Source organism: Notamacropus eugenii, chromosome 4 (assembly GCF_028372415.1).
Source record: "Notamacropus eugenii isolate mMacEug1 chromosome 4, mMacEug1.pri_v2, whole genome shotgun sequence".
In the NCBI taxonomy this organism is placed as follows: Eukaryota; Metazoa; Chordata; class Mammalia; order Diprotodontia; family Macropodidae; genus Notamacropus; species Notamacropus eugenii.
The window spans coordinates 16,957,361-16,984,155 of record NC_092875.1 but is presented as its reverse complement, the minus strand read 5'-3'; the positions used below and the strand labels follow the sequence as shown (position 1 = coordinate 16,984,155).

The window sequence follows — 26,795 nt, the reverse complement described above, 5'->3', positions numbered from 1 at the left end:
GAGTATATATCAGTAATCCTGGACTTTATCAGCTTAGTCCTCTACCAGTGCAAATTGCAGCCCCTCTCCATGTCAGATAATCCTGTTCAAATTCTGTGCCCAGATTTTTAGAAACCTTCTCTCAGTTCATAATATCAAATAAAATAATATTGGTAAAGAGCTTAGCACAATGCCTGGCACATAGGAGGAGTGCAAGTCACTTAAACCTGATTGCCTTCCTCCCTCCCCCCGAAAATATACTTATATAGTAGGTGCTACATTTTGCTCCTTTTCCATCTTAGTAACACCTATTGGAGCTGGGTTAGGGACATTTTTTACGCTATAATATTCTTTTATTGTTTTTCTTTAGACATTTTCAGTCATATTTGACTCTTGATGACTCATTTGGGGCTTTCTTGGCAAAGATACTGAAGTGGTTTTCCATTTCCTTCTCCAGCTCATTTGACAGATGAGCAAACTGAGGCCAACAGGGTGGAGTGACTTTCTCAGAGTCACACAGTTAGTAAGTGTCTTGAGTCTGGATTTGAACTCAGGAAACTGGGTCTTCCTGACTCCAGGCCCAGTGCTCTATGCACTGTGGCACCACCTACCTGCCCTAAAATATTCTACTTGATCCCAGAAGGCAGAACTTGGGCCAAGAAGCAGAAATTACTTGGAGACAGCCAGATTCTTCTTTTAAGGAAAAACTACCTAACGACTAGAGTTGTATCATAATGCTTGAAAAGATCAAGAGTCCCTAGTTCCTTCCTGGAAGTCTTCACCCAGGGGGAGAGTAGGTGTCCACTAGTCTGGGATGCTGTGAGCCATGACTGTGGAATTCCATGAATCTATGACTATCTCCCAGGGTCATTATGAGGATCAGATGAGACTATATATAAAATAACCCATTAACCAATGAGCATTTTTAAGTGATTATCTTGTAGTAGGCCCTAGAGATAGAATGACAAAAGAGAAACCAACCCTACCCTCCAGGAGTAGTTTTATACACAATGGTGTATAAAATAAAAGAAAATGGATATTTTGGTATTTTTACATCACAGTCATTTCCAAATATACTGATCTGACCCAACCCACTCACTTGGTTCACCCTTTCCCTGTGAAAAACAGGAAAAATTAAGCAAAACCAATCCAACATGGTGTCCAAATCTGACAGCATATGCAGCATTCTGCACCCACAGACCCCCCATCTTTCCAAAGAAAGGACTGAAGTACATTTCCTTAAGTCTTTTCTGAAATCAAAATTGATCACTGATTACATGGCACTTGCTTGACTTTGCTTTTCATTGACCTTATTTTGATGATTGTACATGTTATTTCCCTGGTTCTGCTGACTCCATTCTGCTCATTCACATTTTCCAGTGTTTCATTGGATTCCTCATGATTGTCATTTCTTATGTTGCAACACTATTCCATCACATTCATTTTCACCAGTCTGTCCAGCCTCTCCCTAATCCTTGGGCGGCTGCATCCCCTTGACACACTGGTCCTGAAAGTGAAGACAGAAACGTTTTAGTCCTTATTATCACTTCTAGACTCTTTCTCTGCCACCATCACTCAACATTCTCTCTTCCTTTAAGCTCCATTCTGCTGTTCTTCCTTCATTCTTGAAGAGGATCATGATATTGAGGAGGTGATACCATGATATGAAAGTGAATTGGATTTAAGTAAGGGAGGGCCATGCAAACTCACCAGCCTCACTTTCTCCTCCTGAGCCATCTGGGTCTAGTGGTGAGATATATATCAGAACTATCAAGACTACTGGAGATGACTCCCAGATGCAGTGGGAGATCTTGGTCTTTTTAAGTTTAAGTCTTTAACAGCTCTGTTTGATTGAGGCAACACCCATTCAGTGATTAAGGCTAAGTAAGAAATGAGGCAGAGAATGGCCCCTAGACAAAAAAAGAAAAAATCATTCTGGGACAGGGAGACCCTCAGAGATTCTGCCTCAAACAGAAACAATTGCTATTTACATTCACTCTCAGTCAGCCAGGGCTTAAACAATGACCAACTGGGGATTGGCTTGGGACCTACTGTTGGTCAATCAAGGAGAGCCAATTTTGAACCTAGTGGCCCAGATCAGTTCCCTTCCTTTCTTAAATTCAGTGCCTGCTCACAGTCTTCTTCTCCATCCCAACCAATCAATAGAAATTTATTAAGCACCTACTGTATGTCAGGAACTATGCTAAGTGCCAGGGCTACAAAAAGGCAAAAGACAGGCCCTGCCTTCAAAGAGCTTATGATCTAATGGAGGAGAAAACATGCAAGCATACATACAAAGTAAGTCCTATACAGAATAAATAGGAAATAATTAACAGAGGGAAGGCCATGGGATTTTAGTTGGAACTTAAAGAAAGCCAGGAAAGTCAGTAGACAGCTTCAAAGAGAAGTATTCTAGGCATGGGGAACAACCAGAGAGAATGCCCAGAGCCAAGAGATGGAGGGTCTTATTTGTAAAACAGCCAGGATACTGATATCACTGGATTGAAGAATATGTACTAGGGAGTTAGATACAAGAACACTGGGAAGGTAAGAGGGGCTAGGACAGAAAAGACTATGAATGACAAATAGCATTTTGTATTTGCTTCCAGAGGCAATAGGAAACCATGGGAGTTTGTGGAGTAGAGGAGTGACAAGGTTGGATCTGGATATTAGGGAAATCACTTTAGTGACTGAACAGAGGATGGATTAGAGGGCGGAGGGACTGGAGGTAGGCTGATCCTATCTCAAGGCAATTGCAATGATCCAGGCATAAGGTGACTAGGGTCTTATGGCCCTAGGGAGGAGTGGTGTCAGAGGAGAGAAAGGCCTGCACTCAAGAGATGATGCGAAGGTGAGATCAACAGGTCTTGGCAACAAACTGGATCTGAGTTGTGAGAGATGGTGATGGGTCAATAATGACACATGAGTTGTGAACTAGAGGGACTAGGAGTTTATGTTGTCTCCTATAGCAATAGGGAAGCTAGGAGGTGGGGAGGATTTAGTGGGAAAGATAAAATAGTGAGTTAGGTTGTGGACATATTGAGTGGACCAACTCCTGCCCTTATATTTGGGAACTCCACCATATATACCGGTGTTCTCTCAAATATCTACCTTCCCTGTCTACCCAGCTCTCATGACTTCCATATTGCTACAGCCATAGTCATACTCAGGGATGTGCTGGTGAATATTTAACAATTGCCTCTCCAAAAACAAGAGTATACTGGATGTACTTTTAATTTAGTCTATGCATTATTTTCTTAAGTACAGATAATCAATAATCAACCAATAAACTAAGCCCTGGTTTGTAGCATTTGTCAATGATTAACAATGAGCTGAGTGAGCTGGCTCTAGAATACCCCTGCATCTCAGCCTTGAGTTGGCCATCACCCATAAGGGTTCCATATCCATGATCATGAGCCCTGAAATACTTTAGGTCCTAAACTCCTATCATCCCTCCCTATGCCTTATTCCTCTTAAGCCTATCTTTGACCTCACTCTGACCTCCAATCCCTCTCCACCTCCATATTTTCCCACTCTGTCACTCACTTCTCTGACTTCACTTTTAGTTGGGACTTAAAGGAAGTCAGAGAGGTCAGAAGTCAAAATGAGTCAAAAGTGAGCAAAATAAGTTTAAAAAAAGAGAGAGACTTTTTTTTCTAGTCTCAACCCTTTGATGACTCAATTCAACTCTACAGAAGCCTCTATTGTCAAATCCCTTGCTCCCTCCCTCATTCTAACACCAATCAGGCCTTGCCAAACCTCAGTCCTGGACAGCTCCCATCATCTGCCTCCTGTCCTCCTACTCCCATGCTGCTGAAAAAAGCTGGAGAAAGTACCCCTAATAAACTGACTGGATTCACTACAAATTTGTGTGGATGAAGATGTAGCAAAGGAGACTGAGAACAAATGATCAGACAGACAGGAGGAGAGCTGGCAGAGAGAAGCATCATGATGACCCAGAGAAGAAAGAGTATCAAGGAAAGGGTGATCAACAGTGTCAAAGGCCTCAGAGAAGTCACGAAGGATGAGTTTTGAGAAAAGGTCAATTGATTTGGCAGATAAGAGCACTGGTAACTTTGGAGGGCTGGATGATGAGATCAGGTTTGGAAGGCAGCGAGAGAATTATAAACAATTTTCTAAAGGAATTTAGTCATGAAGGGAAAGGATAAGCTGGGAAGATAGAGAATAGGGATGATCACATCAAGTGAGGGTTCTTTAAAGATGGGGGAAACATGAGCATGTTTTATAGGCAAAAGGGAAGGAGCCAGTAGACAGGGAAAAATTGAAGATTAGGACAGAATAGGGATGATCAAGAGCGTGATAGGCTAGGGAAGTCAGGAGAAGACACAAGCAGAGAAGACAGACTTAACAAAAGCAAGGGCCAGCTCTGGTTGGGACCCTGGAGTCAGTATTTGTTAAGGACATACTATGTGTCAGGCACTGTGCTAAGTCCTGGGGATACAAATACAGAAAAAGTAAAAGTCCCTTCTCTCAGGGAGCTTACAACCTAATGGAGGGAGACAGCACAGAAAAGGAAGTTGAAAAGCAAAGGGTTGTGGGGGAGGAAGAGGATGACTGACAAGGTGACATGATGGAAGAAGGCAGAGAAGACTCAAATGCATGTGGTGGGGCAAGAAATGAGGAGTGAAAGAAAATAGTGGAAGAAAAAGTATGCAATGAGGAGGGAAGGAGAAGGGGGAGCCGTGAGTCCAATGTCCTTACCTTGCAGACAAGGAAACTGAGGCCAGAAGAGTTATATGACTATTCAGTGTCTTGAGTTAACAGTAAAGCCGAGAAGTACAAGAAATGTGTTTATGTATCTGTATATCTGTCTCTGCGTCTTTATGTCTTAATTTGTATCTATAGCTATAACTGTATCTGTATCCATGTCTGTATCTATATCTATATTCCTCTCTGCATCTTTATCTATGTTTGAATCTGTATCTATAGCTATAGCTATCTGTCTTCATGTCTTTATATCTATATCTGTATCCGTCTCTGTATCTATATCTGTATCCATCTCTGTATCTATATCTGTCTCTGCATTTGTATCTGTATCTATATCTATATCCATGTCTGTATCTGTATCTATATCTCTATTAGTCTCTGTATCTACATCTGTATCTATCTCTGTCTCTACATGTATATGTCTGTATCTATAATTATATCTGTATCTATATATATTCTTGTTATATCTATCTGTATCTAAATTATAAATAGATGGGTGGATAGATGGGTAGACAAGAGATAGATACTCTTGCCCCACCATCAGCCTTTATCCCTGGCCAACATCTCCCCCAGGACATGACATTTGACCTGTTAAAATGATGTGAAACAAATAAGACTTCAATCTACTATTCTAAAATTCAAGGTTAGTCCTCATCCATCCCTTGCCTTGATTCTTAAAGAAGAGTCACCATGACCCAACATTGCATGATCAGAGATGATAGACAAGAAAACCCAGCCAGTAGAGAAAATAGCACTTATACAATTGCCTTTCCTAGCTCATCTTCTCTGACACATTCTTAACTTCTCTATCACTAGCTTAATGGTTGTTTTAGCTTGTCAACACAATCACCTCTTACTTCTGACATGGTCTGGAGACACACCAGGAGTCCTGTTAAGTAAATAATTACAATTAAAGTGAAGGTTCTGAATAAACAGTGTGGGAGAACTAAAAAGTAGGAGATGAAAGGGGAGTTTGAAATGTTGCCCACAGCAGACAATATCCATTCCTTCCTTAGAACAATGGGCAGAACCAAAACAACTTGACCACCAAAGGAAACCTAATGAACATCTGGATTGCTCTAAAGCAGCATCTTGGGAAGGAATTCAAAGAAAGGGAGTAACCCTTGGCAGAGCAGGAGTAACCCAAAGATGAGAGTCCTTTCTGAGCCTCTGAATGATGAGAGACTTTTTCTGAGCCACTGTTGTCAGTGGGATTACTCTGTTTATCCTTTTCCAAATCCACTTTTCTTTAGTCCAATGCCTAGGGCCCTCTCTGAGTTCTTAGATTCAGAGCTGGAAGTGATCTTAGAGGTCATCATAATGGGTATGCTTTAAAGCTTTCCCAGAACTGGACCACTGAGGGCTCCGACGACATGCATTTGGTACTGCTTTGTTGTTTAGTCTTTTGGCCAGGCCCTTCTCTCCTCCTCTACTTCTCAAAGTCTGTCCAATTTCATATTCTTTGCTTCCATGACAGTATCCATCCAGCTCCATCCTCTGCCGTCCTCTTCTGCCTTTGCCTTCATTCTTTCCTGATATCAGGGTCTTTTCCACTGAGTCCCCTCTTCTCATTATGTGGCCAAAGTATTTAAGCTTCCACTTCAGTTTTTAACCTTCCAGTAAATAACCTGAATTAATCTCTTTAAGTATTGACTGATTTAATCTTACTGCCCAAAGGACTTTCAGAAGTCTTCTCCAGCACCACAACTCCTAAAGCATTGATTCTTCTGCACTCAACTTTTCTTGTGACCCAACTCTCAGTTATGCATTGCTATTGGAAAAACCATAGCTTTGACTATAGGGACCTTTATTGGCAAGGTGACATCTCTGCTTTTTAACCTGCTGTCCAGATTTGCCATGGTTTTTGTTCCAAAGAGCAAGCCTCTTTTAATTTCATGGCTGCAGTCACCATCAGTTGTGATCTGTGAGCCCAAGAATAGAAAATCTGACCCTGCTTCCATTTCTTCTCCCTCTATTTGCCAGGAAGTGATGGGACCATTTGTCAAGATCTTAATTTCTTTTGATGTTAAGCTTCCAACTAGCTTTTGCACTCTGCTCTTTCACCTTCTTCAAGAGGCTTCTTAATTCCTCTTCACTTTCGGCCATCAGAGTGGTATCTTCTGCATAGACGAGATTGCTAATATTTTTCCTGGCAACATTTGATTTGTCCATCCTTGCATTTCACATGTTATATTCTTCATGTAAGCTAAATAAATAAGATGACAATATACAGCCTTGTCATACTCCTTTCTCAATCTTAAACCAATCAATTGTTCCATGTTCAGTTCTAACTGTTGCTTCTTAGCCCACATGTAGATTCCTCAGGAGACAAGTAAGATGAGCTGGATCTCCCATCTCTTTGAGGATTCACCACATTTTGCTGGTTCCATACAGTCCAAGGCTTTAGTGTAGTCAATGAAGCAGAAGTAGATGATTTCTGGAGCCCCCTTGCTTTCTCCACAAGCCAGTGAATGTTGGCATTTTGGTCTCTAGTTCCTCTGCCTCTTTGAAAACCAACCTGCTCTTTTGTTAATTCTCAGTTCACATACTGCTGATGCCTAGCATGCAGAATCTTAAGCATGACTTTGCTGACTTGTGAAATGACTGCCATTGTATGGTAATTTCAACATTTCTTGGCATTTCCCTTCTTTAGGATTTAGATGTAAACTGATCTTTTCCAGTCCATTGGCCACTGTTGAGTTTGCCCGGTTTGTTGGCATATTGAGTGTAGCCCTATAATAACATCATCTATTAGGATTTTAAATAGGTCAGCTGGAATTCCATCATCTGCACTGGCCTTACTGTTAGCAGTGCTTTCTAAGGCCCACTTGACTCCATTCTCCAGGATATCTGGTTCTAGATCAGAGACCCGACCATCATGATTCTCAGTGATGTTAAGATCTTTCTTGTATAATTCTTTTTTGTATGCTTACTGCCTCTTCTTAATTTCTTCTACTTCTGTTAAGTCCCTACCATCTTTGTCTTTTATCATGTCTATTTTTGCATGAAATGTTCCTTGATATCTCTAGTTTTCTTGAAGAGATCTCTGCTTTTTTGAAGAGATTTTGCTTTTTTTCTATTTCTTTGCATTGCTCATTTAAGAAAACCTTCTTACCTCTCGTTGCTATTCTCTGGAATTCTGTATTCAACTGAGTATATCTTTCCTTTTTCCCCTTTCTTTTTTTCCTCAACTATTTATCATTTTGCTTTCTTACATTTCTTTTTCTTTGGAATGTTTTTTATTGCTGCCTCCTGTACTATATTGCAAACTTCTGTCCATAATTCTTCAGGCACTTTATCCACCAGAACTAATCCCTTAAATCTGTTGATTTCACTTCATATCTATAAGTGATGTTATTTTAGTTGTAGCTATATGATCTGATGGCTTTCCCTACTTTCTTCACTCTGTCTGAAATTTGCAATAGGAAGCTCATTATGAGGTCTTGTTTTAACTGACTGTATAGAGCTTCTCCACCTTTGACCACAAAGCATATAATCAATCTGATTTTGATACTGACCATCGGGTGATGTCTATGTGTAGCGCTGCCTTTTGGGTTGTTGGAAAAGTGTTTACTAATACCAGAGAATTATCTTGACCAAATTCTATTTGTCTCTGTCCTGCTTCTTTTTGTATTCCAAGGCTAACCTGCCTGTCATTCCAATTATCTTTTTATTTCCTACTTTAGCATTCCAATCCCTCTGATGGTGACATCTTTTTTTGGTGCTATTTCTAGAAGATCTTGTAGCTCTTCGTAGAACTGATCAGCTTTGACCTCTTCAGCATCAGTGGTTGGAGCATAGACTGGTATTACTATGATGTGGAATGATTTGCCTTGGATTTGAACAGACATCATTCTGTCATTTTTGAGATTCTACCCCAGTACTGCTTTTCCCACTCTTTTATTGACCATGAGGGTGACTCCATTTCTTCTAAGGGATTCTTTCCCCTGGTAGTCTACATAATAATCATTTTTAAATTAAATTCATCTATTCCCATACATTTAAATTCAATGACACCAAAATTGTCAATATTTAATCTTTCCATCTCTTGTTTTACCACACCCAGATTACTTTGGTTCACAGATCTTACAGTACAGGTGCCTAAGCAGTATTGAAGTGGACAGCATCAATCTTTCCTTTTCACTCCAGAAACATCCACAGCTAAGCTTCCTTTCCTGGTCCAGTTGCTTCATTATTACTGGAACTACTTGTACTTGCCCTCTGCTCTTCCCCAGTAGCACATTAGATACTTTCCAGTCTGAGGGGCTCACTTACTGATGTCATATCTTCTGTCATTTTAATACTGTCCATGGAGTTTTCTTGACAAAGACACCAGAGTGGTTTTCCATCTCCTTCTTCAGTTGATCACCTTTTGTCAGAACTCTCCACTCTGACTTGTCCATCTTGAGTAACCTTGAGCAGCATAACTCATATGAACTATGCAAGCCCTTCTGCCATGACAAAGCAGGAGGTGATGGTGCTGTTACTGGGACCAAATGGTAGGAGCATGAATGAGTTTCTAGAGGAAGCAGTTTGGCCTTTAGTAAAAGTTCTGTACTAGCAGAGACGGTGTCTTTTTTTAACTTAGTCAGGCCATATGAACCTAAAGGGGCCATCCCAGAAAGCATACAGCAAGAGCTTCCCTGGAAACTTCTGAGGACATGGTGACTCATTGTCTGGGTCTTCTAGTGATGACAAACTGTCTTTACATATTTTCTCATTACTTGCTGACCAATCAGAATTGATTGCCACTCTCAGGAATATTCATTCTTTCAAGAGCATATAAACTGTAAGCCCACCACCATGAGGGGTCTTTGGCATTTGAAAGTGCCACTAACATATTTCTATTAATCAACATGCTAGCTTTATTAATAAAAATACCCAGAAATTATGTCTCTCAAACTTTTGAAATTCTCAATACTTAACTGTCATGAAGGAAAGCTCTTGAAAAACCATTTCCAAACAAATGTTTTGCGAGAGAACTTATCTTGGAAATTTGGTAACGAATTGCTTCAAAGTAACTACAAGTTCTGTTTCTTCTAGAAACAAGGAGAAACCAGATGACTGTGAATCAGGTACCCTTTCCTCTTTTTACATCCATAGTGACTTACATATGAATCTTTTGACTGCAAAGATGCAAAATGAGGACAATGTGGCTCAAGTGGGGATTTTTTGATGGGGGAGGGGTTTGTTTCCCGAAAATCAGACTTCACTGTATGACTCACACCAGCCACAGGAATAAACATTCAAACATTTTTCAGTTGTGTCCAACTCTTCGTCACCCTATTTAGGGTTTTCTTGGTAAAGATACTTAAGTGTTTTGCCATTTCTTTCTCCAGTGTGCCCCCATTTTACAGATAAGGAACTGAGGCAAACAGGGGTAAGTGAGTTGCCCAGGATCACATGGCTAAGTAAGGTCTGAGGTCATATCTGAATTCAGAGAGAGGAGTCTTCCTGATTCCAAGCCCAGTGCTTTATTAACTGTGCCACCTTGCTGCTGTGGGAACAAACAGAGTCTAATAGAAGGAGCCCTGGCTATAGAGGCAGAAGACCTGTGGTCAAATTCTGGCTCTGATCTTTGTTAGCAATGTAACAACAGGAAAGAAAAGAACAGAATCTGAGAGTTGGAAGTAACCTCAGAAACAAGCCATTCAACTCCGTCTTGAACAAGGATCAATCAATAATCAACAAACACTTAATAAGCACTTCCCTTGTGTCAGGAGCTGTCTTAGGTGCTAGTTAGGCTCTCTACCACGTACCTGACAAGGGATCATCCTGGCTTTGGCTTGAAGACCACCTTGATGGTGAAACCTCTCCATCATGAAGCAGCCCAGGTTTTTTTCTCATATCAAGATAAAATCTTCCTTCTTCTATTACTTGGCTCTTCTTGGGCATTGTTTGGATTTGATGGCTCAGAGGGAGTGGAAATAGCAATTGTTTCTGTTTTGGTCAGAAACACTGAGGGTCTTCCCCTCTCAGATTGATTTTTTTTTTTTGATTGGGTAAAAGAGGTCATTTTTGGCCTCAGTACTTACCTAACCTTAATCACTGAATGGGCACTGCCTCAGACAAACTGAGACCTGGGAAAGACCCTACCTTAAAAAGACCACTGTATCTGGAGCTATCTCCAGTCCTGATGTTTATCACTGGACCCAGATGGCTCTGGAGGAAAAAATAAGGCTGGTGACCTTGCACAGCCCTTCCTCACTTAAATACAACTCACTTGCAAATCAAGACATCATCTCCTGATATCATGGTCCTTTCTGAGAATGAAGGACAAACAACTTATGACTTGTAGTTCTATCTTCTGGGCCAAGCAGAGTACATTTAGTGACTCCATCTGATAGTCCTCCAAATATGTAAAGACAGTTATCATGTCACCCCTCAGCCTGCTCTTTTCTTTTTTTCCTTTTTTAAAATAAGTATTATCTATTTATTGTTTTTAAATGAATATATTTTAAATAATTAAATGTTGATTATTTTGATATTTTACTTTTCCCTCAACTACATGTTAAAACCATTTTTAACATTTTTTTTTTGTTTTGAGTTCTAAATTTGATTCCTCTCGCCTTCCCTTTCCTCCCCCTCCCTGAGATGGTGAAAGATCAGATATAGGTAAACATATGCAATCATGTAAATCGTTTCCATGTTAGTTACTTGATACAAGAAGTCTGTCTTCTTTTTTCCAACCTAAGCATCTCTAATTCCCTCAAGCAGTCCTCAAATAGCAATGATCTCGAAGCTTTTCACCATTACTAGTTGCCCTCCTTTGGACTCTGCAATTTACTGGTGTCCTCTCTGGACCTCAGTTTCTTTCTCTATAAAAGTGGAGGGAAGGTGTTCTGCTAGATGATCTCTTGAGTCTCTTCTGGTCCTCCATCCTATGGCCCTAGAAGTGATCTTGTCTCTGGGAATTGGAGAGATATCAAACTGTCCTTGAAGTTAGGGGTGGGGAGAGACATCTCAGCCTTCTGTATGAAGCCAGAAGGAAGTATTAGTGTTTTACTACCAAATCCCTCAGGATACAAGAATAACAAAGACAGTAAAAACCTTTTTAATTCACCCCAGTTGTGACAAAGGTCAGTCTGACTCAGTGAAAAGTGTCTCTTAAAAAATTTTATGAATAAACAAGTTTTCATCGCTCTCACATAGGTCCAGAAATCCTGACAGGGGCAAGAACCCTGCACTGGCTTCAGGACTTAGGAAATCTCACTCAGCATTGTGCCTTAATAAACACATAAGGATCTCCTCTAATTAGGATGTTCATTGTCTAGCAGGAGCTAGAGAACACTAGAAATGCTCCTGCTAGGTCAGACCAATTATCCACAGAGTCTGGAATCCTGTCCCAGGTCATGCCACCAAGGGGAATATTTTCTGAGGAAACAGTCAACCTCAACATACCCTCCCACCCACACATCCCATCCCATACCTAAAACACACAAGTTTTAAGACTAGCTTGCAAGGTTTAAAAAGTACTTTATTCACAATAACCCTGTAGGGTAGGTAGTACAAATACATACATACATACATACACACCTACATACATATATAGATATAGATATATATAAAAATTTCCCCACAATTACATATAAGAATAATTTTAACATTCTTTTTTTCAAATTTTGAGTTCCAAATTCTCTCCCTCTCTCACTGTGCTCCCCCATTGAGAAGGCAAGCAATTTGGCAGAAGTTATACATATGTAGTCATACAAAACACATTTCTATGTAAGTCATGCTATGAAAGAAAACACAGACAGCACCCCACCACCACCCATTAAAGAAAGTAAAGAAATCTTCAATCTGCATTCAGGCTCCACCATACCTTCACCATAAGTCCTCCAGAGTTGTTTTGGATTGCTATAATACAAATACTACTATGTACATTTCTCATTAGAAAACTGAGGCTCTGATCATGGCTTGCCCACAGTCAGACAGTTCATAAGTTTCCAAGGTATGATTTGAAGTGAGTTGCTCTTCAGCCAAGTCCACCACTCTCTGCTATGCAGAAGCACAGGATTTTAGAGAGGGAAGGGGCATCAGCAGCCACCTAGTCTAAACCATCCATGGAAAAGAATCTTCAGGCTAACCTAACCATTCAACCTCTGCTGGAAGATATCCAATGAGGAGGAGTCCACCATCTCTTGAGTAGGCCCCATTCCACTTTGAGGCAGGAAGTTTTCAGTGACATCAAGACTAGATTTTGATCTTTGTAACTTGAATCCATGGTTGCTGGTTCTGCCTTATACAGCCAGACACAACAGATAGCCCTTCTCATGCCTAACAACAGTTGTGTCTGGGTCTGAATCTTCTCTTCTCCAGAAGACACCTACTCCAAGTTCCTTCCACAATCCTCATATGACTTAATGGTTTGTCCTTCATTCTTGAAAAGGACCATGACATCAAGGAGTCGATGCCATGACTTGCAAATGAATTGAAGTGATGGAGGGTTGTACCAGTCTCACTTTCTCCTCTAGAGTCATCTGGGTCTAGTGGCCAGACACAGATCAGGACGACTAGAGATGGCCCAGGTGACTTAGACTCCAAGATCTAAACAATACCAGTTGTCTTCTTTTGGATACTCTCCAACTTATACTATGGTGCCCGTGCCCTCCAGATGACCTCCAAACAAGGCAAGCTGCCCAGATCCCTCCAGTTCGCCCCCTAGGTAGTATAGCTTCGCAGATGGAGCCATAGTGATTAAAGACAAAGGAAAGAAAGTTCTCACTATCCAAGTACTTGCTGTTATCAAATGGTTCAGTATCAGAAATGGATGGTTTTTATCAGTGGTAATGACATTAAAGAAGAAGCTGCTGTTACTTTGCTCTTTATTACCTATATAATCTGAGTCACTTAATTTTTCTGTACCTCAGTCTCCTCATTTGAAAACTAAAGGCATTGGGCTCAATAAGGCCTACAACCATTTCTAGCTCTTTCATTTTTGTCTAGACTTGTGATTTCATTGTGGGGGAGGTAGACTGGCAGTCCATCTGACACCCATAATGATAGATAGCTGCCGAGGACAGAGGGGTCAGACACCCAGCTGACTCAGCCCTCAACACTCCCAAGTGTAGCTGAACCACATTAAAATGTAGTTCCTATCTGATTTTTAATGTGACAATGTATTAAAAAAATTTTTTTTGAAAGAAATCTATAAAGATGTGTGATTTTCTAAGTCAACACGAGACCCACAGGGATCCTCATGGATAATTTGGTGGCCCTTGTTTCTATTTTAATTTGGTATCACTGACTTGGCCACAAATCACATGTCTATCATGTGTCAGAGTGGGATTTGAACCTGTCTTCTTGACTCCAAGGACAGATTGTGCTATCCTACATAAACCACTCCCTTTCTATTTGCTCATGTTGTGGTTGTTCAGTCCTGCCTGACTCTTCATGACTCCATTTGGAGTTTTCTTAGCAAAGATACTAAAGTGATTTGCCATTTCCTTCTCCAGCTCATTTGACAGATGAGGAAACGGAGACCAACCCAGTGGAAGTGACTTGCCAAGGGTTATACATCTAATACATGTCTGAGACCAGATTTAAACTCAGGAAGATGAGATGTCTTGACTCCAAGCCTGGTGCTCTATCCACAGTGCCACCTGGCTGTCCTCATTTACTCATAGTTGGTACTTAATAAGCGCTTCTTGACCTGAACCAAATTGTTGTTGTTCCATTGTTTCAGTTGTGTCTGACTCTTCATGATCCCATATGGGGTTTTCTTGGTGGAGATAATGGAGCAGTTTGCCATTTCCTTCTCCAGTCCATTTTATAGATGAGGAAACTGAGGCAAACAGGGTGAAGTGACTTGCCCAGGGTCACACAGTTAGTAAGTGTCTAAGACTGGATTTGAACTTAGGAAAATGAGTCTTCTTGATTCCAGATCTAACACTCTATCCTCAGTGCAACTGAGCTTCCCTAGAGGAAATCAAAGGAGACAAAACCCAAACTAGAATGGTTTGGAAGGTTTTGTTCTCAGGGAAGGTTTGACAGAAGGGTATGGGCTGTCATGACTTTTCAGGAGAAATGCCCCATGGGCAAACCAGTAGGTCTCCATGGCAATCCCTGTAGTAGTAAGCCCCCTGGCATACATGGGAGAACCTGCTGCACAGGTTCTTAGATCTGCTTTTTTAAAAGGAAAGCAACTTTTGAGGGGTCAACAATCACTTTAATCAAACACATATACCAATGGTGAAAATGCAAGCAGGACCAACAGACAGGGCTTCCAACTGTCTGACCATAGGCAATATATACATCATTACCAGAGAGAGAAGCACCAACATCTGAGTTTTCAAAGGGGGGATCGGGGAGGGGGTGGCTCCTTAGCGGCTGCCCAGAGTCTCATCTGGCACAGGAAACTCCTTCCAAAAACTAAGCTCCAAAGAAGAAGAAAGGGAGGTTGGTGACCTTGCACAGCCCTCCCTCACTCAAATCAAAGTCAAGTACAAGTTATATCATCGTGTGACATCATGGTCCGTTTCAAGAACGAAGGACAAACACAAGCCCCAAAGCAAAACCTCCCCTCAGAGTATATATACTCTTTTCAGAGTGGGAAGGCCATGACCCCTCGTGACCCAGTGCCTCATTAGCAATCAACAAATGGTGTGGGCCTTCACAGGAAACAAACATCCCCTGAAAGCCCCACCTGAGTCCTATTAATGGGCAGGGAAGATTTTTAACTTTACCATTACAACCCTCTGCATCCCTCTGCCAAGGCTTTCTCCCCTCTACCCTCTTTAACACTTTAGAATAATCCGAAACTCTCAGTATTATGGGAATAGTTTTCTATCATTAACAGACAGCGTGTTTCCTCCATGTTTGGGAAAGGTCACATGGAATTAAGAAATATTCTGTAGCTCCTGTGAAAACCCCAGGAAGCAAACCTCTCAGCAGTCATTTTAGTTTCAAGAAACACATCTTCTGTTTCCTAAAATATTTGGCAAGGCCCTCAGGACTTGAATTTGCTTTTCTCATGTCCATAGCATTTCCTGATGAGAGATTCACAAGTTACCTTGACCCATGAGATGTGGTCCCGTTCCAGGCTGTAAATTGTGCCATAAAATAACTATGCAAATGTAGGTGTCATGACTGACATGTTCTGGGAACTGAGCCACACAGCTCTCTTTATGCCCTTGGAGATAGAGGAGACAAGGAAACAACTGTCAGTGACCCTGAAGTTGGACTGAATATGAGGGGAGGACTCTTTCCTTACACAGAAATAGGAGGCTTTCACTTCTTAATTCTCTCCTTCACCACCTTTGCTTGTGTGTTCATGCACACATGCAAGAAGGGATAGAGAGACAGAGACAGATGCCATGGCATTCTTCTATCTGTCTCTACCTCTCCTTGTGTTTCTGTCTCTTCCTCCGTGTGTGCATGGGTACAAGAGAGGTATAGCTTCTAGAAATAAAATGTAGAGAGTCCCTCTGCCCTCTGCCCTCTGCCCTAGTCACACTCCATCGGCAGTATTATGCATTATGTTCCAATTCCCCACATGCCTGGAATGCACTCACTCCTTCATTACCTCTACCTCAATGTCTCTTCCTTTAAGATGTAGTTCCAGTGCCGCTGGATTTCCCCCTCCCTCCAAATTGTTAATGCTCTCCCTCCCTCCCAAACTACCTAATACTTAACTATATTGTAATAAATGTATAAATAAATGCATAAATGTAATGAAATCTTTTATTCCTTTTCATATGAACTGTTTTCTCTCCTATTAAAATCAGCAGAAGGAATCTTTCTTTGTGCTTGTATCCCCAGCTCCCAGCACAATGACAAAATGATTGATTGATTGGTCTGATTCTTGATTGATTGGTCTTGTTGCCCGATTGGTCTGATTCTGGACACCACATTTAAGAAGCACATTGATAAGCCAGAGGTGGGCCACTGGCATGGGGAAGGGCCTAGAGTTCATGCTGTATGAATAAAACAATGAACATTGTTGTTTTTGTCCTTTGTTTTCAAAGAGAACCATGACATCAAAAAATGATGATACGACTTGCAATTGACACTGATTTGAGTGAGGCAGGGCTGTGCAAGGTCACCAGCCTCACTTTCTCCTCCAGAGCCATCTGTGTCCAGCGGCCAAATATTCTTCAAGACGACTGCGGATGGCCCAGGGTGCAATGGGAGACCCTGACCCTTTTAGGCTAAGGCCTTTTCAGGCACTCACTAAGGCACTGCCCATTCAATGAATAGACCAGAAGTTGCCCAGTAGATCTTCCTTCCTTCCTTCCTTCCTTCCTTCCTTCCTTCCTTCCTTCCTTCCTTCCTTCCTTCCTTCCTTCCTGCCTGCCTGCCCTTTAAACCCAGTACATTCTGAAGCTCACAGATTGGACCACAATAGTTCCTTTCCTCAGCTCCACTTACTGGCTGTATTTTGGGCCTTCCTGGCTTACAGTGAATGTCAATGGCAACCGTTTCTCTTCCCCCTTCCAGCTTGATTTTTTTCTTTTTTTCTAATTAAAGGGGCCATCCCTTGACTCACTTCTTGAATGAATGAATGAATGAATGAATAAATGAATGAATATTTATTAAGTACTTACAACTTCACTACAGGCTCTGGGGACTCAATTACAAAAGCAAAGATGGGCTTGGCCCTCTAGAAACTTCATTTCTTGTAGGGAAGACAACATATTAGGGAGTGGAAGGGAGGTGCTTCTTTGGTCTGGAACATTACAAGTACAGTGAGTGGGACTCCTAGGGAGTAGATTGAAATAGTCCTGCCAGGAATAATGGCAGGATGGATTGGATCAGGATTCCACCACAGGAGGGTTGGATGGGGTGCAAGTGTAACTTTTAATTGACTTGTGGCTGGGGAAATGATGAGAAGGGGGAGTGAGGTAAGGAGTAAAATGAAGGGCCTGGATGTGCCTCTCTGAGCACTAAAGCTATCTATAGAGAAGATGGTCTAGAGTTGTTGGTCAGTCACGTCAACTCTAAGTGACCCTATGGACTTTTGTTCTTGGCAAAGATACTGGAGTGGATTGTCATTCCTTCTCCAGGGGGCTCCTATTTTACAGATGAGGAATTGAGGCAGATAGGGATTACGTGATTTGCCCAGAGTCACGTAGCTAATAAGTGTCTGAAGCCAGATTTGAACTCAGATCTTCCTGACTCCAGGCCTGGCATTCTATCTGCTGTGCTACCTAGCTGCCCTTGGCCTGGAGTAGGGAGAGCCATATGATCATTGTCCTTTGTTCTCAAGGAGGACCCACATGACATCACCATGCTAGAGGCAAGTTTCAATGTGGCTGACTGTGGCTAATCAGATCAATACGAGCTTGGAATGCCCTACCACACACTGGGCACAGATAGTCCATGTGAACATTTAGGGTGGAAACTTTAAATCTGCACATCCTGCATTTCCTTTGAGCTGTCTCAATTCTACTTTGCTCATAGAGCTCAGCACTTTCTCTGAGGGGGGCATGCCAGTCTGAGTGGTCCTGTACCAGTGTCTCCTATGTTACACAATTAATTCCAAAGTTCTTAAGAGAGTTCTTAAAGGAAAGTCATATAAAGCTCAGCAGAAGAAACTAGAAGTCTTTAACCTGGAGATTAGCCTGGAGAACAAAATGGCTGTTAGTGAAGTCTTTGAAGGCTATGCTCTGAAAGAGGGATTAGACTTTCTCTCTTTGCCCCCAGAAGGTGAGAGTAGGAACAAGAAGTATGTGTGGGAGAGGGTGGACTGCAAAGAGGCAAATGTAAGCTGCAGGTTAGGGAAAACTGCTTCCTAAACATGAATTAACCCAGAGTGAAATGGATGGCCTCCAGAGATGCAGGCTTCCAGCTCCCACGATGGAGATCTTCGAGCAAACACTGCAGGACTACATGTCCTCTAGAGATCTTGTTTGGGAATAGGTTTGATTAGGTGGCCTGATATCCCTTCTACCTCTGCTTTTTCTGTCATTATTTGATTCTAGGATGCAGTTTTCAATGGGGTAAAATACGAGGGCATAAAGGAAGAAAACTTAGAACTCAGCAGCCTCTGGCACTAAATATGCCTTCAACTTTCAGCAAAGTCTTTTGTTCCTTGGACTTGTTGACCTGAAAGTTTGGTTAAGAAAAAGGCAACAGGCTAAATGCATACAGTTATATTCCCTTAAAGTTAATGATTATGTGAATCACGGAGCCAGGAAACTCCTGACTGACTAATACAAAGATGACTGGGCTTAAATCTGTTTTAGGACAATCCAAGGTGGTCTGTGTCCTTCAGATTTATGGTCTCCATGAATGATTAACTAGACCATGAGAAAGGAATTTCTTAATTGCATAGGTTGTAAATACAATAAGATAACAGAGTTGACAAAGTTTCAATTGAAATTACAACCCAGGATGTCTATGATTTCTTTACATATCATAACACAGTATATGTCCACAAAATATTAAGATATGGAAAACGTCCCATTATTCAAGATAGGAATACTAAGTCAGCCCCATCTGGCTTTGTTGACATAGAAAGAGGTATTCTCTGAGTTTACTTCAGAGAACAAAGAGACTGTTAGGTCCAGGCTCTTCTTAATTCAAGCTCTGGCCCTTATTAAAGTCCAAAATTTATATTAAATGATTAGCAGACTAGATGAACTCCAAGGTCCCTCCCAGGTCTAAATCTATGACCTCATCTCTGTGTATTGCTTGCTATTAGGAAGGCAACCCAAGCACCTAGCCTTGAAGTAGTCTTCCTTCCAAGAAAGCATTAATCCCTATTTCCTTCCCACCTACCCACCCCCTTCATGGACTTCAATTCCATTGTTACAACTGGCAGGACCAAGAACTCCCTTATGAGAACAAGGGGATGATCCAGGCCAAGGTCATGGCTTGAACCTTGGGGCAGGCACAGGTCTGACCAGGTACCAGGGCTTTCACTGCATGTCGCAGAGTGTCTCCTCCTGGCCAGAACCAGTGTCCCATAGAACTTCCTACCCAATGCTCTCATGCTCAGGGGAACCCTTTTCCATTAGCCTGTGCCTAATTCCCAGAAGCCATCATTAGCTTGATCCTGCTCCCAAACCCTCCTTGGGTCCAAGATGGTACATTTGCAAAAGACTTTCCTCACCGGGGGAGAGAATATTGAAAGTTACGCTGACTCAGTTACCCACTGTTCCCAGCCCTGATTATCATTCAGTGTTGGGGAGGCTCTGGTGGGGAAGGAGACACCAAGTCCGAAGCTTTTTGTGTAACCTGCTCTTTGTCACCTCCCCCACACATCCCCCTGCAAATTGTCATGTTCTTGCTTAGTTGGGAAGGAACTGAGATGTCCACGTCCAGCCTTTTGTGCTGAGATGGTCCTATCTGAATAGTCTTGAAGTAACTTATAAAAATTGTCATTGCTGATCTTTAGTGATCAGCCCATAGTTAAAATAAAATCCTTTTAAATTCACTTTGTCTTGAGTTTTGCCTTGTTAATCAGGGTGAAAGCCCAAACAAAGAATTTTCCTTTCAAAAAATGATTACTGGACACTTCCTGTGGGTGTGAGGGCTTCCTCATGGCTTGTAGCCAGATTCCCTTCTATCCACAGGTTCATTATGAGTCTAAGGAATTCAGAAACCATCTAATCCAACTCAGACCAAATAAACAATCTCCTGCTACAACACATTGTACAAGTGGCCATTCAATCCTTATTTGAAGAGCTCTGTCTCTTTGAGGGAGAGGCAGGGTTTTACTGAATAGAACACTGGGTCTGAAGTCAAGGAGGCCTGAGGTCAACTCCAGTCTTAGACACTCATTAGTTTTGTGACCCTGAGCAAGTCACATTACCCTGTTTGCCTCAGTTTCCTCATCTGCCAAATGAGCTGTAGAAGGAAATGGCAAATGGCTCTGCTATCTCTGCCAAGAAAATACCCTCTGGGGGTCAGGAAGAGCCAGATAGAACTCAACTTCAACAAGTGAGAGAGAATCAGCTATCTCCTGTGGTCCATTACACTTTGGGGCAGTTCTGACTGTAGGGAATCTTTCCAAAATTTGCATCTTTGCAACTTTCTTCCATCACTCCCAGTTCTGCCCTAGAATGATCCTAGAGGTCCAGAAAGGACCTCAAAGGCCATTCTGCTTAATGCCCTTGTTGATGAGGAAACTGAGGCTTAGGGAGGTCATGTAACTTGCTCAACATCACACAGGTACTAAGCAGTTAGAGGTAGGATTTGAACTCAAGTCCTCTGACTCCAGACTCCATGGATCTTTCCAAGGCCCTCATTTTGCCAATGAGATCCAGAGAAGGTAAGTCTTGTAGAAAGGTCCTAAACTTGAGAGAATCACCAAATGGAAGAATGAATATGGCCCTCTGCACCTGAGCAGAGTGGCGTACATTGGCCGGTGAGTGAAATCAGGTTAAATGAAGACCCCCCCAGGCATAATTTTCCCAAAACCACCCCCCCCCCTTCCTGTCAAAGTTAAAATAAGTAAGTATCCCCCTTAGGCAAATAAAATACCACAGGATGGAGAACCACCAGGGTTCCCATCATGTGACCTGGTGTACCCTTCTCCTTTACCACTGCTACATCAGCATTCTTCCCTTAAGTTCCATATTTGGTAACAAAAACCCTCATTGGTGAGCAACGATCCTTTCCCTGTTCTTTGTCTCTGGGGTAGATTCCCACACTTAGACTGTACGCCTGGATTCCCAGCCAATGGGAAGAGAGGCTAGTGGGCTTCCACATTAGGGACTATATAATGTTGTACTCCACTCCGCTCAAATACCTTCCCTTGCGGACACCACCCGTGGTCTCACGGGAAGTGCCCCTTCTCATGAGATTGTAATAAATTCCTTTTTGCCTTCTATCTTAAGAAGCCTCTGAGTTTAATTTGAGTAAGGGTCACTGTATCCCACACACTGGGAATCCAGGTGTACAGTCTAAGTGCAGGAATCTACCCAGAGACAAAGAATACAAAGAACATGGAAAGGATCATTGCTCACCAATGAGGGTTTTTGTTACCAAATATGGAACTTAAGGGAAGTGTGCTGACGTGGCATAAGGGGGTGGTGAAGGGGAAGTGAAGGGGGTGGGGCACACCAAATCACCTGACCAGAACTTTGGAGGTTCTCCTCCATCCTGGAGCATTTAATTTGCCTAAGGGGGATACTGAGTTATTCTAGCTTTGTCAGGCAGGGTGGGAGATTTGGGGAATTCATGCCTGAGGGGCCTTCACTTAACAAGATTTCACTCACAGGACCAAGTGGTGGAGTCAGAGATGTTCTCCAAGTCTACTTTTAACAAATACTAGGTAGAAAATGGTAGAGTTTAAAGAATGACCCAGGAAAAAAACAGGCTGCTAAGATAATAGAAGAGGGAGGTGAGAATACCATTTGAAGGTTTGCAAAGTGCTTAGCAAAAAACTTAAAACTGCACTAGATTTTTGGAATATTCTGTATTACCTCATTTTATCCTAGTAACAACTCTGTGAGGTAGGGGCTGCTATTATTCCCATTTTACAGATAAAGAAACTGAGGGAAATGGAGATTAAGTGATTCATTCAGGGTCACATGGCTAGGAAACATCTGAGGCTGGATTTGAACCCAGATCTTCCTTACTCCAAATCTATCCACTGGATGAAGATTTTGATAACAAAGAGTCTTGACAGAAAGTTAGGATTTTGAATGGAGGTGGAATGTAAGTTCCTTGAGGGTAGTGACTTTTTTATGTCTCTTTCCTTGTCTTTGGCGTCTCCTGTGCCTATCTCAGTACTTGACCCTCAGTAAGTGCTTAATAAATGTAATTGAATTGAAAGGTGGAGAGGACCAAGGAGTGCTGTTACTGGGGGTGGGGTCAGGCATGAGCAAATTCTCTGTGGTCAGACTGGGTATTTGAATTTAGGGGAAATAGTTTTGAACTTGAGTAAATGAAAGAAACATAAAAGTAGCTTGCTCTTGTCCCCCTTCCCCCATCTCCTTTGCATATGATGCCTGTTCTCATTAGATTAGATGGTCTTTTGGCTTGCCTTTGTATCCCTAGGGTTTAGTGCCTGGGCACTTAGTAGACACTTCATAAACTCACGTTGGTTGACTGAAGGTAGGCTATGGAGAATTTTAAATGCTAGTCTAAAGAATATGTGTTTTATCACAGAGGTAATTATTGCTGTTGAACCCATTTGGGTTTTTCTTGGAAGAAAGTGGTTTGCCATTTCCTTCTCCAGCTCATTTAATAGATGAGGAAACTGAGGCAAACAGGGTGAAGTGACTTGCCTATGGTCACACAACTAGTAAGAGTCTGAGGCTGAATGCGGATGGGATCTGAATGCCTAAAAGGAAAAGACCATGTCTTTGGTGTCTGGACCTGAAAAAGTGGAAGTCCCTGGACTTTCCAACATGACCAAGTCTCTGCCTGATGCCTGATGCTTTAGGAATTGCCCATCCCGGTATCCTTTCAACTCTCCTTTCATTGTGGTCCCACACCCTCACCTTCATTCTCGGTTATCTCTGACCCAGCTCCACCTTTATTGTCTGTTACCTCCAGACCACCCCAGGCTATTTTCCACCCTTAATCCCATCTAGACCCCTTCTTGGTTACCTCCTGGTCCCCCCAGGCTATTGGGCACATCCAGATCTTGGCACAGTCTTTCGGCATAAAAGATCCATCTTGCCCTGATTAAAATCTGAACAAGAGTATGAATTCTTAAATTCTCTCCCACCCCAATCAGGTGTTTTAAGAAAGCTTGTCTCTGAATGAAAGAAAGCTTGAGTCGAATTTTTTTGAGGCAGATCCATGCCTTTTGCCCTTGAATCTGAGGGTTCTCAACACAACTGAAGCAAAACTGTGAGCTATCCTCCAGAAACTTCTTCAAATGAATCTAAAAAATGCCCCAGAATAAATCCTGATGAGAAAATCCAGAAGTCAAAGTTGTCCAGCACTGCTCAGCATGGGGAGATACATAGGGAGGTATGCAGACACTGGAGATGGAGTTGATGATGGCTGGAAAGATCACAAAGACCAGGGTATTAGGGGCAGGTCATGTGGAGAAGAATTCATGGACTCAAGCATTGTTGAGATCAATAAAGATTTATTATGCTTTTCAGCAGGCAAGAGATCTTAGGTGTGGGAAGTAAGAAAGTCATTCCTAGGTGATAAGGGTTGTGACCTAGCATGGACAGGTCAGAGGTCAGAAACTAATGAGCAGACCCACGGATCTGGGTGAGGAAAGGCCTATCAGAGAGGAGAACATGGAGTCACATGGCCAGGGGACAGTGTCTCGGGAGATCCAAAGTTCAGAAAACAGTATAAGAAGCCCCATCTTCCTACATGTGTTGTAGTCTTCCTATAGCCTTACTGGGGGAGGCTACCAGTTCATTCAGGGGGAATGGATGTAAAGATTAATAAAGACTCTCCTGATTTCACAACAGGTATTGTTCTTTATTTAAGGTGAGCATATTTCTCACAGTTGGGGGCTTGTTAGATGGGCTCACTTTTAACATAGGGAACCTTCAACCTTAGAGGGGTACAGGGAAAGTTTATATAGGATACTGTATAGTATCATTTGTGCCAAATATGCTAACTAGGTGTTTTGAGGTGGGATTAGGGAGTGGTTAAGAAGTGGTCAGTTCTTAAAGGAACATGTACTTTTGGTATCTACTGCATAGGTATTTTACCCAAAATTCATTGGGAAACAGCCCAAGGGGAGGCTACATGGAGGTGTGGTTTTAGACCTGAGTAGTCACTAAGTCCAGCAGTGCCCAGGGCTGGCTCAGAAATACCAGGTCGCTCTCATCCATGTCTTGTTAGATAAGATAAATGTAAGCGAGTATACATATGCCTAAATCTAGAATACATATAATTGGTCAGTGAGTAGTAACTGTCATTATGACCCAGTGAACAGTCCATTAAGCCAGTACACAGCTGGTTCAAACTAATGAGTTCTATAGGTGCAGCAGGCTACTATGGCAGGAAGGGAGATAACGGTTGTTGCTAGGACAGTGTGTGTCCTTGGGCTGGGAAGAAACTGCCTGGGATAGTGTTTTGAGGCTAGGGAGAAATGTGATTTTTAAAGAGAAATGTGATTTTAGAATTGGGGCCCAAGCACATACATCTAAGCATGCCATCAGAGTCAGGCCAGGAGCAGTGACAGTGCTCAAGAAGAGACTGTGGTAGGGCTGGAGGAGATCCAAGATGTAAGGGCTCCCTCAGACTCATTCTGGAGTGTGTGTGTGTTCATCCTTCAGTGACAAAGAAGACCATGCCATCAGAGAAACAATGACTTGACTTTGTTTTGAGCAAGGGAGGGTTGTGCAGGTCACCAGCCTCACTTCTCCTCCAGAGTCATCTGAATCCAGTGACCAGATATTTATCAGGATGACTGGAGAGGACCCAGGATGAGGCAATTGGGATTAAGTGACTTGCCCAAGGTCACACAGCTAGTGAGTGTCAAGTGTCATTCTGGAGTATGCTAAAGGGATGGTTAGGAACTAGCAGCTTTGTTACCTATTACATAGTTGTATATCTAGGGCCAAGTGAGAAGAGGACCTGAACCTAGGGGTAACATTCCCAGGTAGGGAAGCTGGAGATTCTAGGCAGTGAACCCAGGAAATCAGGACCTTTAGAAAGGGGTGGTGGCAGCAGCAGCTCGGAACTCAAGTTCAGATCAGAATCTCACTTCAAGAATCTATCCCATTCTACAGAAGAATAACCAAAGCAGGAATCCAAGACCAAAGAGGAACTTACAATTTTGTCACTTTGAACCAACAGAGCTTTCCAGCTGGCTGATAAGGTAAAATCCAGTAGTATCCACTCTTGCTCAGACTCAAACCCAGGTCAGGAATTTACAGAGCTCAGACCAGGAGGTAGCAATCAGACTTTGCCCCAGATCAGATTACTTTAGGAGTACTGAAAACTTGCAGATCTCCAACCTGTCCCCGAGTTCCTAAAAGAACAAAATATTCACTATCCCAAGAAAGTGGTGATAATATTTAACATCATTTTTGGACTTTAATAAGGGCCAGAGTTTGAATTAATCAATCAGAACAACCTGGACCTAACAGTCTCTTTGTTCTCTGAAGAAAACTCAGAGAATACCTCTTCCTATGTCAACAAGATCAGATGGGGCTGACTTAGTATTCTTTATGAGACCCTTAACCCAAGACACTATCTTGAATAATGGGACTTTTTCCATATCTTAATATTTTTGTGGACATATACTATGTTATGACATATTAATGACAGAAAAAACACAGGTGTTCTGAGTTGCAATTTCAATTGATACCTTGTCAACTCTCTTATTGTATTTACAACCTATCCAATTAAGAAATTCCTCTCTTGTGGTATAGTTAATCACTCATGGAGACCATAAATCTGAAGGACATAGACAACTTGGATTGTCCTAAAGCAGATTTAAGCCTGGTCATTCTTGTATTAGGCAGTCAGAAGTTTTTCTGGCTCCATGATCATGTAAGTGCTAACTTTAAGGGAATAAACATATGCATGTAGCCTGTTTGCCTTTTTTAACCAAACTTTCAGGTCTATAGTAATAACAGGATCAATCCAGACCTTTCTTCCAGAAGCGCACAGAGTCCAGCCCTACAATCAAGTCGAAAGTCAGGAGATAGACTAGAAACACGGGTAAACAACAAAAATTTTAAAAAGCAAAAAAGAACCTACCATAAAGAACTATTATGGTGGTAGAAATGCTGAAAACACAAACACAGAATAGAATGATTTCGAACATTTAGATACAGTTCTTCAGAGAAAAACACAACTTGGGCACAAGCTCAACTAGAATTCCTGGAAGAGATGAAGCAACAGGGTTTTATCTTTTAAGACTTAAAAATGTTTATATAAATGGGATGACAAAAGTTGGAAAAATTCAAGTAGAAATGAGAAGTATAATGAAAGAATTAGAAAAGGAATTAACAGCTTGACCTTGAAAAACTTTGCCTCAAGAATAAATGCCCTGAAAATTAGAAAGGACCAAATAGAAGGAAATGACTTCATGAGATAAGAATATCAAAACTAAGTCAAAAGACTGAAAAAAATTATCTCATAATAAAAAACAATTGACTTGGAAAATGGGCCAAGAAGGAAAAATTTAAGATTCATTAGATTATCTGAACACCATGGCCAAAAAAAGAAAAAGGAATCTAGATACAATATTTCAAGAAATCTTA

At 41.8% G+C, this 26,795-nt stretch overlaps 1 long non-coding RNA gene across 3 annotated transcripts in view; it reads right to left on the bottom strand.

The window, feature by feature from the left end:
* Positions 1 to 1,222: 1,222 nt before the first annotated feature.
* LOC140499084 (uncharacterized) overlaps positions 1,223 to 26,795 on the bottom strand; it is a 33,675-nt gene continuing 8,102 nt past the window's right edge. The window contains exons 2-3 of one of the 3 annotated variants that reach the window (XR_011965270.1): positions 25,357 to 25,555; positions 1,223 to 1,486 (exon numbers count right to left, since the gene is read on the bottom strand). This is a non-coding gene — a long non-coding RNA (uncharacterized lncRNA). Of the gene's footprint in view, positions 1,487 to 23,421; positions 23,614 to 25,356; positions 25,556 to 26,795 lie in introns of those variants that run through there. The other 2 variants (XR_011965272.1, XR_011965271.1) reach the window with 2 other exon arrangements.